This window comes from Theropithecus gelada, chromosome 13, assembly GCF_003255815.1.
Source record: "Theropithecus gelada isolate Dixy chromosome 13, Tgel_1.0, whole genome shotgun sequence".
In the NCBI taxonomy this organism is placed as follows: Eukaryota; Metazoa; Chordata; class Mammalia; order Primates; family Cercopithecidae; genus Theropithecus; species Theropithecus gelada.
The window spans coordinates 25,841,203-25,855,013 of NC_037681.1; positions in this window are offsets into that span (position 1 = coordinate 25,841,203).

Here is a 13,811-nt window from a genome sequence, read left to right on the forward strand (position 1 = left end):
CACTCAGAAAAATTTTAGATAAACTAAAAAGAATGCTGTGAGATAATTCTTATCTTGCTAGGATTGGTTGAGGATATAACCAAATAAGGCAAGAGTTCAGTGAAGAGGCTCCTTTTGCCCTAAGGGATGGTCCAACTTCCATGATTCAGCCTCTGCAATTGACAATATGCTTTCGATTTTAAACACTGGAGTAATACCTAAGTTCCAGGCAATAAATTTTGCCTTTTGAAATGTATCCTTTGGATTTGTTTCTATATTTATTGCATGTTTAATTAATTAATATCTAGATATTTAATGTATGTTGAAAACTTGCAAAGAAAGTTTAAAAATAAGACATTTTCATAAAATGTGAGTAATTTTCTTGTTTAGAAAAACATTTTCTGTTGGCTAAGATAACATCTATATAATTACTTTTAAAGAAAATAAACAAAATGACTTAATTGTGAACATTTTAAATATATCTGCCTAGAGCATATTTATATATGAGTAGTGTTGAAGAATTAATGGAAAAATACATTATCTCTTATTTGATTTTTGTTCAAAAATTTAAAACATGTAATTAGAGCTGAAAGTACCATTTGGGTATAGGCTCTCAGTATGGCCATTTATAACACTTTTATAGGAAGAATAAAACCATCCATTAAGTGTTGGTACACAGGAAAAATGAGAAGTGGAGTAAAATATTTTTGGTGATTCTATATTTAAGCTGTTGCTTATGCATGGACACAAATACGAAGAATTCAAATTAAATGTTGTCTTTTTATATTTGACATAAACTACTTCCTCCACCCAAACATAAGACATATTCATATAAGACAGATGCTTAGAAATATATTTAGGTGGTTGCAGATTTTATCCCTACATTTTTCATTTAGTTATTTAATTTTATGGCAAATATTACAGTTTATTTTTAATATAATATTATCATTTTAATGACCGTTTCACATGCTTAAATAAAATCTAGATTGTCTTTATGTCCATGTATAGATAGATAGCTCAGAATAGCACTTAGAAATAACAAAAACTTTTCCATTCTTAAAATTTTCAATGCATACAATTCCCTAGGTGTCAAGAATACATCCCATGAGCTTTTAAATGTGTAATATTGACCTGATTTCAAGACATATACAAAGCCACCTTCTTACCGGCCACAGGTATGGATAGCATGGACTACAGAGCTTTTTCTGTCTCCCAGACTTTACCAGAATACCCCCACAGGTTGTTAGGCATTTACCTAAGAGAGTGTGATGGCTTTTTCAGAGCAGTTATAATCTGTTGGGTCAAAGCATCCTCCGTTGAGACAACATTTTCGCTTATTCTGCAGTCGGAGAGGTCTAGCAGATCGGGCCAGAGGCACAAAGCCTCATGAAATATTTAAGAAAGGCCTTCCTTCATGCACACACAAATAAGTCTCCCAAATCACGTGGCCGAGGCAGTTTTAAATTTTGACGTTGGGAAGGAAAGAAAACAATAATTTAAAAAATAACAACATTAAGCAAACAGAAAATTTCACATGAAAGCAATCGGCAGGTAGAATGCCACTGGTGGCATTTTGAAGGTCCTGGAAAGCGTGGGGTTTATGGAGTGATTAATGATCACAACGTTATCAACGACACTGGGATGCGGTGAGGAGAGAGGAAGGGGGCAGGTGTACCACAAGCTTAATTATACATCTTCATTCCCTGGTTAAGAAACATTCTTGTGGAACTTGAGCGCTCCGTGAGGAGCTTGATGTTCTGTTCACAAGCAGCTGCCTTTCTAAAGCATTGCATTAATTCAATAATTTCTGACAGACTGAAAGATTGTTTAAAAAGTCTATCTGTGTGAAAATTATTTCCAATCGGGAAGTACCCATGACTGTTTCTCCACTGGTTTATCCTCAGCATATTCAGGAAAGAGGGTAACCACATGAAGTCAGAGCTCTCATCTCTGTTGAGATGCTGACCTGACATCCAACCTGTTCCTTTTGACCTTAAGTTGCTGCTATTTTGTCTGTAACAGGCAAAGAGATAACAAAGATACCTATTACCTATGGGGGAAGAGGAAGCTTCAACTATATCCAAGGATAGGCTCTGCCTATGATTTCTGGCCTTCGAAAAAGCAGCAAACTAGATTTCTCCAACGCAAAGATTACCATCCTAACATTGTCTGTCTTTCTTCATGTAAAATGGCAATGGGAGATATTCCAAAGCCAGGCTCTGGGCGTTCCAAAGCTTGCACTCCTGTCTGCCCTCCCCCACCCATCTCGTCTACCCTCACTCTGCCTTCCTTCCAGCCCAGCGTCTTAAGATAAAAGGAGGATGCCATGCAGTGTGAAGGCAGTCAGTTGTCAATGTATCCACGCACATTCTCAGTCTCTGTTCAATGTTCCATGACAACAAGGTGAGACGGCAGAGGTTATCCGAACAGCTGCTGCCTAAGCTGGAAATTCCAGGCATTGAGCACCATCTGTCTATACATTCACAAATGTATATAAGGGCCATCTATCAGGCTGGAGCACTGCAGCTGCCTCCCCGGCAGGCCTGCTTCCTTTCTCGGCACTGAACAATAAGAGCTAGTTCTTCACTTTGTGTCACACAGAATGGCTGATTTGATTAAGTCCCCAACCCTCATTATGCTAGGTAGGAGTGTAGAATTTCAATGATAATCCATAATGCATGACCAGTTTGTCACCATGGCAACATAAATTCAAGGTTACTAGCTCAGACGCATAATTGGGTGTGCATTGAGTGCTGAGGAAGGCTGTTAAAATTCTTGTCATAGAAAAGTAGCATCCATCATACTGTCTGAAATTGCAAAGTACTCATAATCAGACAGAAAAATCCTTGGAGAAAAATGTTAATAAAATAACTATTACAGTCTAATAAAATTATTAAGTTTAACCACTTTAGTTTTTAAAGTATTTCAGTTAATAAGAATGAAATAGACACCTCATTAAACATTGGAGACTTGGATTTAACCTTCCCCATCGATATTTGCATTGAAATATGGACCTAAAGAATTTTTGGTCTGTTTGATTGATTGATCAAAACAAGCCCATATAATAAAATATATCTTTGGGCGTTTTTGTTTCATTTTTGTATTTCAGACTGGATTTTTCTTAACTGTAAGAATATTTCCTTAATAAAATGCTCTGGGGAGAAACTAAATCTACTTCTTTGCTTTTAAAAGCTCAAAATTAAATTATGCATGTTATTTGCTGTACCTCCCAAAGTAGAGAGAGATGAAAACTAAGGTGGTGATGAAAACATGCAAGAATCAAGAGTCGAAAGTAGATAAGAATATTTTAAATTATCAGCCCATCCAACTATGACTGGGGACAAATATTTTGGTATTCATAAATAGGTGTAATAGAAATTGTATTCCGATGTATATGACTATTAAAAATCCAATACAAAAACAAATGTGTACCTTCCAAAAGGATTTAATTTTGGACCAAAATAATTATGGTAATTACTTGTTTTGGTGTCTGCCTTTGCCAGTGAAGTAGAACCAGGGAGAGAGTTATAAATGAGCTCTTGGCAAATGGCTTAGAATTCAGCTCCGAGTGTTATTGGAGGAGCATATCATGGCTCATGGTGGATTTTCCCCCATTTCCTTTGATTGAGTAAAACCAACGTTTCTCTGGATTTTAAGTATAAAATGCTTTACTCTGGAATATTATTTATTATAATTTTTCACCAATCGTGAAAACATTTAGCTGTATTTCCTTTAGCTACAGGACACAGGAGTACATATGTTTTCAAGAGACAAGCCTGCCTTTGTTACTGAGATTCAGCTTTTATTTAATTCTGTTGGAGAAAATTAAGACTCATTGACTTAAAAGATAAGAGAATTCCTGCCAAATAAAGGCAGACTTGGCCACATGACCATGGAAATAATTTTGTGCTTTTGCATAGACCTTGTAGGAAGTGAGATTTAATTGCTTCTTCATTCTTTTCACACTTAGCCCTCTCATCCTGTCTCAACCCTGCTTTCCTCTCCAGCTACGATGCAGGATATACACAAAAGCGGTTATTTGTCTTGTATCACATCTACTGTCATTACAAAACAACGAAAACAGTGGATAAAGGTACAAATAAATTTAATTTTAGGCAGCTGACATCACTTTGTATATATTTTTACCTTATAGAGTGTTTAATACTATCCTCAGTTTTCTACAAAGCCAAATAGGATTAGATGATTTTTTACAGTGAATAACACAGATTTAGTCTTTCAGTTAAGATCACACCCCCAGGATCTGTGCAGTTTTTAAAGTGGAACAGAAGAGAAAATCAAGAATCAAAATCAGATGACCTAATTCAGAATATAGATGTAATTTAATATTTTTTTAATGTTGTGTTTAATCATACTAATGGCTGTGTCCTTTAGATTTTTTTTAAAAATTGAAGATATCTTGTGTGGTACAATTTTATTTGAAATATGAAAGGGCTCAGTCTGAAAGAACTTGCTTACAAAAGTCACATCTGGAAGTATATTCAGTTCCAAGTGCACACATGTAACTCCAATTAACATTACACATGCTAAGGAAAATATACCCGGGCGGGTGGCAGAGGGGGAGGGGTAGAGGAACCAAAGAAAGGGGTTTGTGTCTGATTTAAATACAAGTGACTTTGTGGAGAACACCAGCATGTGCTCAAATGAACTCCTGTTGTGGAAGTGCAGTGGCTCTCCAGACAGAATAACATTCCTGATTTGAGTTTAGTGAAGTACAGCCATGACCAGGCACAAATGCTGAGCTGGTATATATACCTAGACTGAAATGAAACTGCTACAAGCTGTTTAGGGGATGAGTATGATTCCGTTTGGGGAACCTTAAAGGTAATTTAAAATTTTATTATTTGAGGAGTTTGGCTTTAGTAGACTGAAGTATACATATTTGTACTGATCACTACTGTTATGTACCAAATCAAAACATACTGTTGGATATTTTTAACCATTCTTTATGCTATGTAACACATAAGAACCAAAAAAATGCAGTTAAGCCAAAAGCATATAGATCAATACCATGAGTTTCAGAGTAACCAATATTGCAATGTTTTCCAGCATTCTTGAAAACAATGAAGGACAATCTGTAATATTTTCCCTTTATCAAATCTAAAATAAAGAAGATATTACAATATGAGTTATATGTAAAATTGTAGACTTATGTCCACTGTGTCTCGAAATTTTCATTAATTTTTACATGAAACCTACACTTGCCGTTTGAAAATATACTGTAAATAATTTTCATTTTTAACAAGCTATGATTTGCTATTAGTCAATTATTTTAAGATTGAAATAATTATGAAATAAGCACCTGATAAATATCTATGAAAAATGATGTATCATACCTCCAAATAAATTGTGCAACAGTGAGATAGAACTTATGTATTGAAATGGGAAGGGATTCTAATTATCTCAGTGTTGGTTATGTAAAAGATATATATCAGCTGAAAAGAGTAAACAAAGGAATTATTGTTTCTGCAATCAGCTTTATTTACACTTGAGTCGGCCCTTTATTTTCCTCATTATTTTCCCTCTGCATGATAATTTTTGTTTCTTAAGCACTTCATATTCTGATGCCTTTATCTGCATTGGCTATGCTGGGGATCATAACACCGTACCCCACAATATGGCACTTCATCATTTTGAGTATTTTAAGCTGAATGACATTGAGAAAACCTCAGAAGCAGGAAGGTCACTCTCTGATCTTCTCCCTCACTCCTCCCCTGAAGAAGCTCATGTGACAGGTGTCCTGCCCTGTACCCTCTATACCTGCAGAGGAACTGTCCCAGAGAGGCCAAGAAGAATCTGAACAACCAGGATTTGCCAAGTTCGCTCCAGGTGGTTACCACTGGACCATACCTTATTGTCCTAGGTCTTACCTTTGCATGACTGTCCATAGAAATGGACAGTTTTCCCGGAAGCTTTTTGAGTCAAAATATTTTTTTAGAGACAGAGTCTGAAATTCCTGCCTACAAGCAATCCTCCTTCCTCAGCCTCACAAGTCGAGTAATCACAAGAGATTATAGGGGTGAGCCACCATGCCCAGCTCTTTCCCTGGGTCTTTGTTACGCTTTTCTATTATTATTTTTAAGACAGCATTTTGCTCTGTTGCCCAGGCTGGAGTGCAGTGATGCGAGCACAGTGATTCTCAAGTGATTCTCCCTCCTCTCGGGAGGATTCTCAGCCTCCTGAGTAGCTGAGACCACAGTTGTGTACCACCATGCCCAGCTAATTTTTTGTATTTTTTGTAGACATGGGGTCTCACCATGTTGCCCCATGCTGGCCTTGAACACCCGGGCTTACGCATTCCTCCCACCTTGGCCTCCCAAAATGCTGGGATTATAGGTGTGAGCCACCACAGCCAGAGCCAGCCTCCTTTATTTTGCTGTGCAATCTCTGCAGCATGGTCATCAATCTTGATGCATTAGGACAATGCATGGGGCAATCATGCCATGCCACCCTCCACAGAGGAGCTGCTGTGATAAACCCTAAGCTAATATTTCCCCAGGTAGCTCATAAAATACACTTATCCATCATCTTAGAACATTGCAACGGACGCTTGTGAAGATGAGCACCAAGCAAAAATATGATTTTCAAGTCAATTTTTAAAACTCACCTATATAACTCCAAATATAGGTGAACCTCCTACTAGACCACATCATGGAAATGTATTGAAATTGCTAATCAGTATATATCCAATAAGAGCCAATTAGATCTATGAAAGCATAGTAAACTTGTGACCAAAAGGAAATGAGCAATTGAGTGAAGTGCCTATTTCAGACTTTCAAACAGTTAACATACAATAAAATTAACATTTTAAGCCGCACCGAACATAGTTTAATCTTCATTGTTAAAAGGCATTAAGTGTTTTGGAGAGCACTTGACTTACAGAACTCGTAATCTAGAAGGGACCCTAAAGGGTCATCTGTACCTATCTCCCATATAATGCTTCAACCTACTCTTTAAAACCCTCCAAAATTGATTCTCTGATCAGTAAACAAATCTTTCTAGCGATGAACAACTTACCATTAGTATTAATCAGAGCTCTCAGACAGAAGCAATGGGATATATATGTAGAGAGACAGAGATGAGAGGGGATTAAGGGAATTTGCTCATGCAATTATGGAGGCTGGCAAGCCCCATGTCAGGTGTTCTGCAAGGCGGAGACCCCAGGATGCTGGTAGAAAGGTCTCAGAAACAGAAAATGATGGTGTAACTCAGCAGAGGCTGAGGCATGAGAATGCTGGAGGCCTCTAGTGCAAGCCTGAGATTTCAAAGCCTGGATAACCTGGAGCTCTGTCCAAGGGTAGGAAAAGAAGGTCTCCCAGCTCCAGCAGACAGAGCAACAATTCACCTTTTTTTGCCTTTTCATTCTACCTGGGACCCCAGTTGATTGGATGGTACCTACCCACATTTAGGACAGATCTTTCCACACAGTCCACTGACTCACGGCAGTCTCTCCTGGAAACACCCTCACAGACACATCCAGAAATAGTGCTCTATTTTTTCTCTAGGTCTACCTTAATCCAGACAACCTGACACCTAAAATTAACCATCTGAGGTCCACCCTTCGGCTAGGCACAGTGGCTCTTGCCTGCAATCCCAGCACTTTGGGAGGCCGAGATGGGAGGACCACGTGAGTCCAGGAGTTCAAGACCAGCATGGGCAACACTGTCACTACGATGCAAAAGTATTAGCTGGGCGTGGTGGAATGCCTCTATAGTCCCAGCTACTCGAGAGACTGAGGTGGGAGGATTGCTTGAGTCCAGAAAGCCTAGGTTGCAGTGAGCTGTGATCATACCACTGCACTCCAGCCTGGGTGACAGAATAAGACTCCGTCTCAAAAAAAAAAAAAAAAAAAGGCTCACCTTTTGTTGACTTGACACCCATACACTACTCTTTAAGCCATACTTAATGTCCAAATAATGACAATAACAAACTAATATTTCTGCCTAACATAATAAAACTATAGTTTTAGTTTGCGTGTACAATCAAAATGTATGAATCCCTTCCACCAAAGAGGGAGTAAAGTCTTTGGGGGATGTTCAGTCTTCTCCTGATATCCCATGACCTAACACTGTGATGTAAAAGTAACAGTACTTAAATACTAATGTAAAGCCAATAATTCTTATATTATATGATAAAGATATAATACACTAATAAAAAAGACATTTGCGTGATACACACACACACATATATACATATATATACTTACATGTATATACATATATATATACTTACAACATATTCACAACAGAGTAGAGAGGAAGACTACTGACAATTTCCGTCCTTGTTTCTGTAATTGGTCCTGTGGTCATAGCTGGTATTTATAACCACCTTCTACTCCATTCCATATTTTCTTTGCCTTCAGAAAGCACCTCAGCTGACCATGTTTCTTTACATGGCAGGGTGACCCAGACCTTCATTTCTAAAGGGTCTGGGCCATTTGAAGTCCTGTCTGGGTTGGTTTGTTGTAATTTCCATTGACCTTAATCACAGAGCATGGTCATTCTAAGAGATGCCCAAAGATATCTTCTGTATTCCAGGCATGCTCTTCTTACCGCCATTGTGGAAAAAATGGTCCAATTTTCCCTTGTTAATCTGAGATAATCACGCCAGCCAATACCATAATGCCTTTCTTTGTCTTTTGACTCAGAGACATGAGGAGTCCAAAATAACAAAGTGGTAATCTTAGCTTCAATTCAATGGAATCATTGTTATGTCTTCTGGTAAAAACATCTCTCTCTCTAGAACTGAGAACTGTAGTCCAGCAGAGCATAAAGCCGTGGAACCAGGAAGTCAATTGTCCCCGTGGATCACGAGGGGTAATGATGAGGGTGCGAATCCCATTTCCACTCCTTGATACCTGGGTCCATCAATCTTGGCTATCAGAGAAAAAAAAAAAACATATATTGGCTGCTGATTCAGAACATACACAGCCTTCTAGAAAACCTACACAGCCTCAGCCCTACAAAAGACTGAGAACCCTGGGAACTTGTTACCTAGTTGACACTAGAACTGCATCTTCAAAAGTCCATGCCACCACTCTACAAAGAAATCTGTTCCAGATTGATGAGGAACATGATAAGACCAGTGGATTCCATGAGCCATGAACACATTGCCACACCTCTTTGCCTGTGAAGTAATTTCCTTGGTCAGAAGAAATGCTGTATGGAATGTCATGACAGTGAATACGATGAGCCATTCTGTGGATACCAGTCAGCCTATTTCCCCAGCCTTGCCTGTCATCGCCTAGTGGGCTCATGAATAAAGTGACCATGGTGGCAGCGATGGAGGTTATGCATGGGCTCAGCAATATGGACCTCCACTCATCAAGGCCAACCTGTCTACAGCCACCATGGACAGCCCAATCTATCAGTAGCAAAGACCAAAACTGAGCCCCTGATATTGCGCCATTTTCCAGGGTGATCAGCCAGTTATGTGATGGCAGGCTGATTCCGTTGGACAGCATCCATAGTGGAAGAGGCAACACTTTGTCCTTACTGGAATAGACATTTACTCTGCATATGGATTGGCCTTTTTTGCATGCAACAGTTTTGCCAAAACTACCACCAGTTCAGTTATAGAATTCCCAATAACACCTCAACATCTTAATGCATTCCTTAATGCATCTGCTCAAACTCCAAAATCCAGAGTGTCATCTGAATTAGACCTTGGGCAGGGATTGGGGCCCCAAGGCCTCAGGCAGCCCCACACCCATGGTTTCGCTGAGCTCAAGCCATGCCATGGCTCTCCCAGGATAGAGTTACACTCTGGTAGCTCTATAGTTCTGGGGTCTCTACAGTGGCTTTTACCCCAGTTCTGCTGGACATTGCCCTAATAGTGGCTCTCTGCAGCAGCTTCACCCCACCAAAAGTCTCTTCCTGAGCCCCAAGGCTGTCCAAGACATCCTTTGAAATCCAGATGGAGGAGGCCATGCCCCCGCAGCTTATTCACTCTGGGCATCTCAGAGTCAGCACCATGTGGACACACCATTTACCGCCTGCATCTTCCGAAGCAGCAGCCTGAGCTGTGCCAGGAAGGCTCAAGCCGGCTTGAGATTTATGTCTTACAGTTCTGGAGGCTGGAAAGTCCAAGATCAACGGGCCCACATCTGGTTAGGCCCTTTGTGCTATGGCATTCCATGGTAAAAGGCAGAAGGGCAAGAGACGGTGTGTGCGCATGCAAAACAGAGAGAGAGAGGCCATACTTATCCTTTTACCAGAAACCCATTCTCACAATCGCTAACCTACTCCCTTGATGATCTCATTAATCCATGCAAGTGGGCAGAACCCTCATGGCCTAACCACCCCAAAGGTCCCGTCCCTCCACACTGTGGCACTGGGGATTAAGTTTGCAACACATGCTTTGGGAGCATACCTTCAAACCATAGCACCATTTCCCAAGAGAAGACAAGACTCAATACTAAGTTGCACTCTGTCACCTGAACCTTTTATTAAGTGGCCCAACCTCCACCTGTTGGCATTATGCATAATAAAATTCATCTTCCTCATACTTAACTTCATCATTCTTGTACTTGAGGAACATACAGTCTTCTCTTCTTGAAATAAAAATTCAGCTCCTTCAAATATTCTTCATCCGACTTGATAGTCACAAAAATGTGTTTTTAGGGGCCAGCACAGTCAAAACAGCAATCAGTGTCCAGAACTGCATATGGAGTTGCTTAGAATGTCAGATCCAATCGGTTTTAACCCTATCACACACCAAAATTGGTTCTACTACAAAATAAATACCTGATATTAGCTGTTTACTTTTTAGTCACATAAAAGCAGAAGTGGTAGACCAACTAAACAAAGGTGCATTTTGATTAATGTAACATTAACTGTATCACATAATACATTCTTATCCTTCTATCTGTCCTCCCTGCTCACCCTACCTGTCACCTATCAACCAGACACATCATCCCTTCTTCAACTCTCCGATGACCTTAGACGTAACTGTGGCCACTCTTCTTGATTACTGTCTCTTGAAAAAAAAAAAGAGAGGAATTTCTACAAATGGATTTATCTGGACGTTTCTTCATGAGTTTATCCATCACCTCTCCTTTATAGAATTACCTGACAGCAGCTATGATTTTTTTTGAACAATGATTGAAGCAAAGATTACAAGCAATATTTGTAATGGTGTGGACTATAAATAAGATGTGATCTTTATAATCAGAGAAAACAGTTAACATGTTTTATTAGGTATATGACATTTTCCAGAAAGATTTAATATGTTATCATGAATTAAAACATGATATAGATCATACACAGATCCTGTGAAAACAAGCTGCACCTAATTTCTATCTACAAGTAGAGTTTCTGCAGTTCCTGAAAGGCAAAACCAAGGCCTACACTTACATTTACAGGCACTTGAACCCCTTATGCCACTTGAGGCATCAAATCATTCACTTCTTCCTCCTGTCAAGGTGTTTAACACTCTACTGGAATTCTTTTCCATTTTTCTGCTTTGCCGACTCATTGAGTGTGAGGATGATGTCTGCTTTACTATGGGTTACTTAGCACCCATTGCAGAGCCTGACATATACTAGCATGCAGTAAATGTTAATAAATGAATGAAAAATGATTGAAAGTTATGAGTTTTTATAGCACCACAAATCCATAATCAAAAGTGTTTCCAAAATATGTCTTTACTATTTTACCCTGTGTGTGTGTGTGTATGTGTCTTTTTTTTTTTTTTTTTTCCTTTATAGGGTATCCTTGCAGCCTTGCTGTGAGTAAGCTGACCCCAGGGGATTCCTACAATAGCACTTTCTGCAATGCTTTCTACCTTCCATTAGCACTCTGATACCACGTGATGCTAGAATCTGCCAAGGCTGAAATGGAACAATAGAACCTTTAGCCTTTTCGGGGATGAGGTAGAGAACAGGACAGCAAGGTCACAGCAAGGCAGGATGGCTTGCCTGCGAGGGCGTTCTGGAGTTCCTGCCAGTTTCCTGTGGGTGAAAGAGCAATAGCAATTCCTCTTTAGATCAAAAAGAATTGTCTAATACACCAGTGCTCATGTGCTTTACCTGAACGACTCCTTTCTGCTGGGTAGCAGAGATGGAAAGTATGAAGCAACGAAAATCCAGGATATCTTCCAAGTCTTCCCCTGAACCAGGTCACACCCGGTGTCAACCGTGGTTCAGATCCTATGCTAAGTGATGGATGAACACAGAGGTCCTGGCACTCTAGGAAGCCATGGTGTAAACCAGTAATTACAAGGTAAAGTGTCTAAATTCTACACTGAAAGTAGCAGAGAGGAAGAATCAAAGAACCAAGCAATTAGACCGGGCAGGGAGGAAGGCACACTAGCAATGATGGGGACTATGTGGAGAGGGAAAGTGTGCAAGAACAAGTACAAAAATATGGAAGTGCAGAGGTCGCCTTGTTTTTGGGGTTCTTAGCAATGAGTTCATTGTGACTGGAAAGCAGGGTGGTAGGTGGGGTGGTGGAGAGCATGTGACTGGACCAGAAAGATGGGTTGGAGCCGAGACTGGGAGAAATATCAGGACAGCAGGCTCTACAGTGGGGAGCTGGGAGTCCTGACAGAGGGCGGTGGGTGCTGGGACTGAACAGTTATCCATTGTACTTCCAGCAGGGGCTCCAGAGCCATGTGCATGGATCAACCATCACATGTCTACATTAACCCATAGGTGCAGGATCATCTGTCCTCCTAAGAGATGTAGCGGCAAGCTATATTTTTTTCAAAAACCCTTATGCAAACATTTTTCACCAAGTAAATTCTGATGTGTTTAAAAAAATGGTATTGACTAAGGTGGCCTCTACATTTCCTTCAAATTTCAACAATCCCAAAGTTTTGGTGACCTGCCAATAAATTGAAGAGTAATGATTTCCTTGGCATGTTTCACAACAGTTTTGTCTGTCTCTCTGGTCCTTGATCTTACATTTGTTTTATTATGTTGCATATTTGAATCTAAGAGCATTATTCTCACAACTGCATATGTTGGCATTATTCTCTGTGATCAAGAAAATGTATTTAAATAAAATATTTTCCTCTTGTTTTTCTGCTGAAATATGTACAGCTAACCTTTAGTTGTAATACAAAGTATGTTTACTACTAGAGTCTGTTCATTAAAGGATTTGGGGCTAGCAGATATATTGTGTTAATAGTTTTCTAAAGCATAAAAACCCCAAAGCATGTACTGCCTTGCAAATAATTTTACTACAAGGAGATTATGAAAAATAAATATATATATACCCTCTATATTCTGATACCCAGGTACTAGTTCTCAGTTCATGGTACAGTTAGTAGGTGTAGAGTGACATTCAGATTTTTTATAGGTTATTAATAATAGCCTACAAAATTAATTACAATACCTTGTACTAATCTAAGACCTTTTAAAACATATTACATCCATTTTATTATCTCATTTATTCTCACAACATCTCAGTGAGATGAGGAGAAGTGGATATTACTGATTAGAAACCTGAAGAGCAAGAAAGAGAGTCACATTACCAAGCTGGTCAGCATCAAAGCTGAGACTAGAGCCCGACACAGTGGCTCAAGCCTGTAATCCCAGCACTTTGGGAGGCCGAGGCAGGTGGATCACAAGGTCAAGAGATTGAGACCTTCCTGGCCAACATGGTGAAACCCCGTCCCTACTAAAAATACAAGAAAATAATTAGCTGGGTGTGGTGGCGCACACCTGTAGTCCCAGCTACTCAGGAGGCTGAGGCAGGAGAATCGCTTGAACCCAGGAGGCAGAGGTTGCAGTGAGCCAAGATCACTCCAGCCTGGTGACAGAGTGAGACTCTGTTTCAAAAAAAAAAAAAAAAAAAAAAAACAGAAAAGAC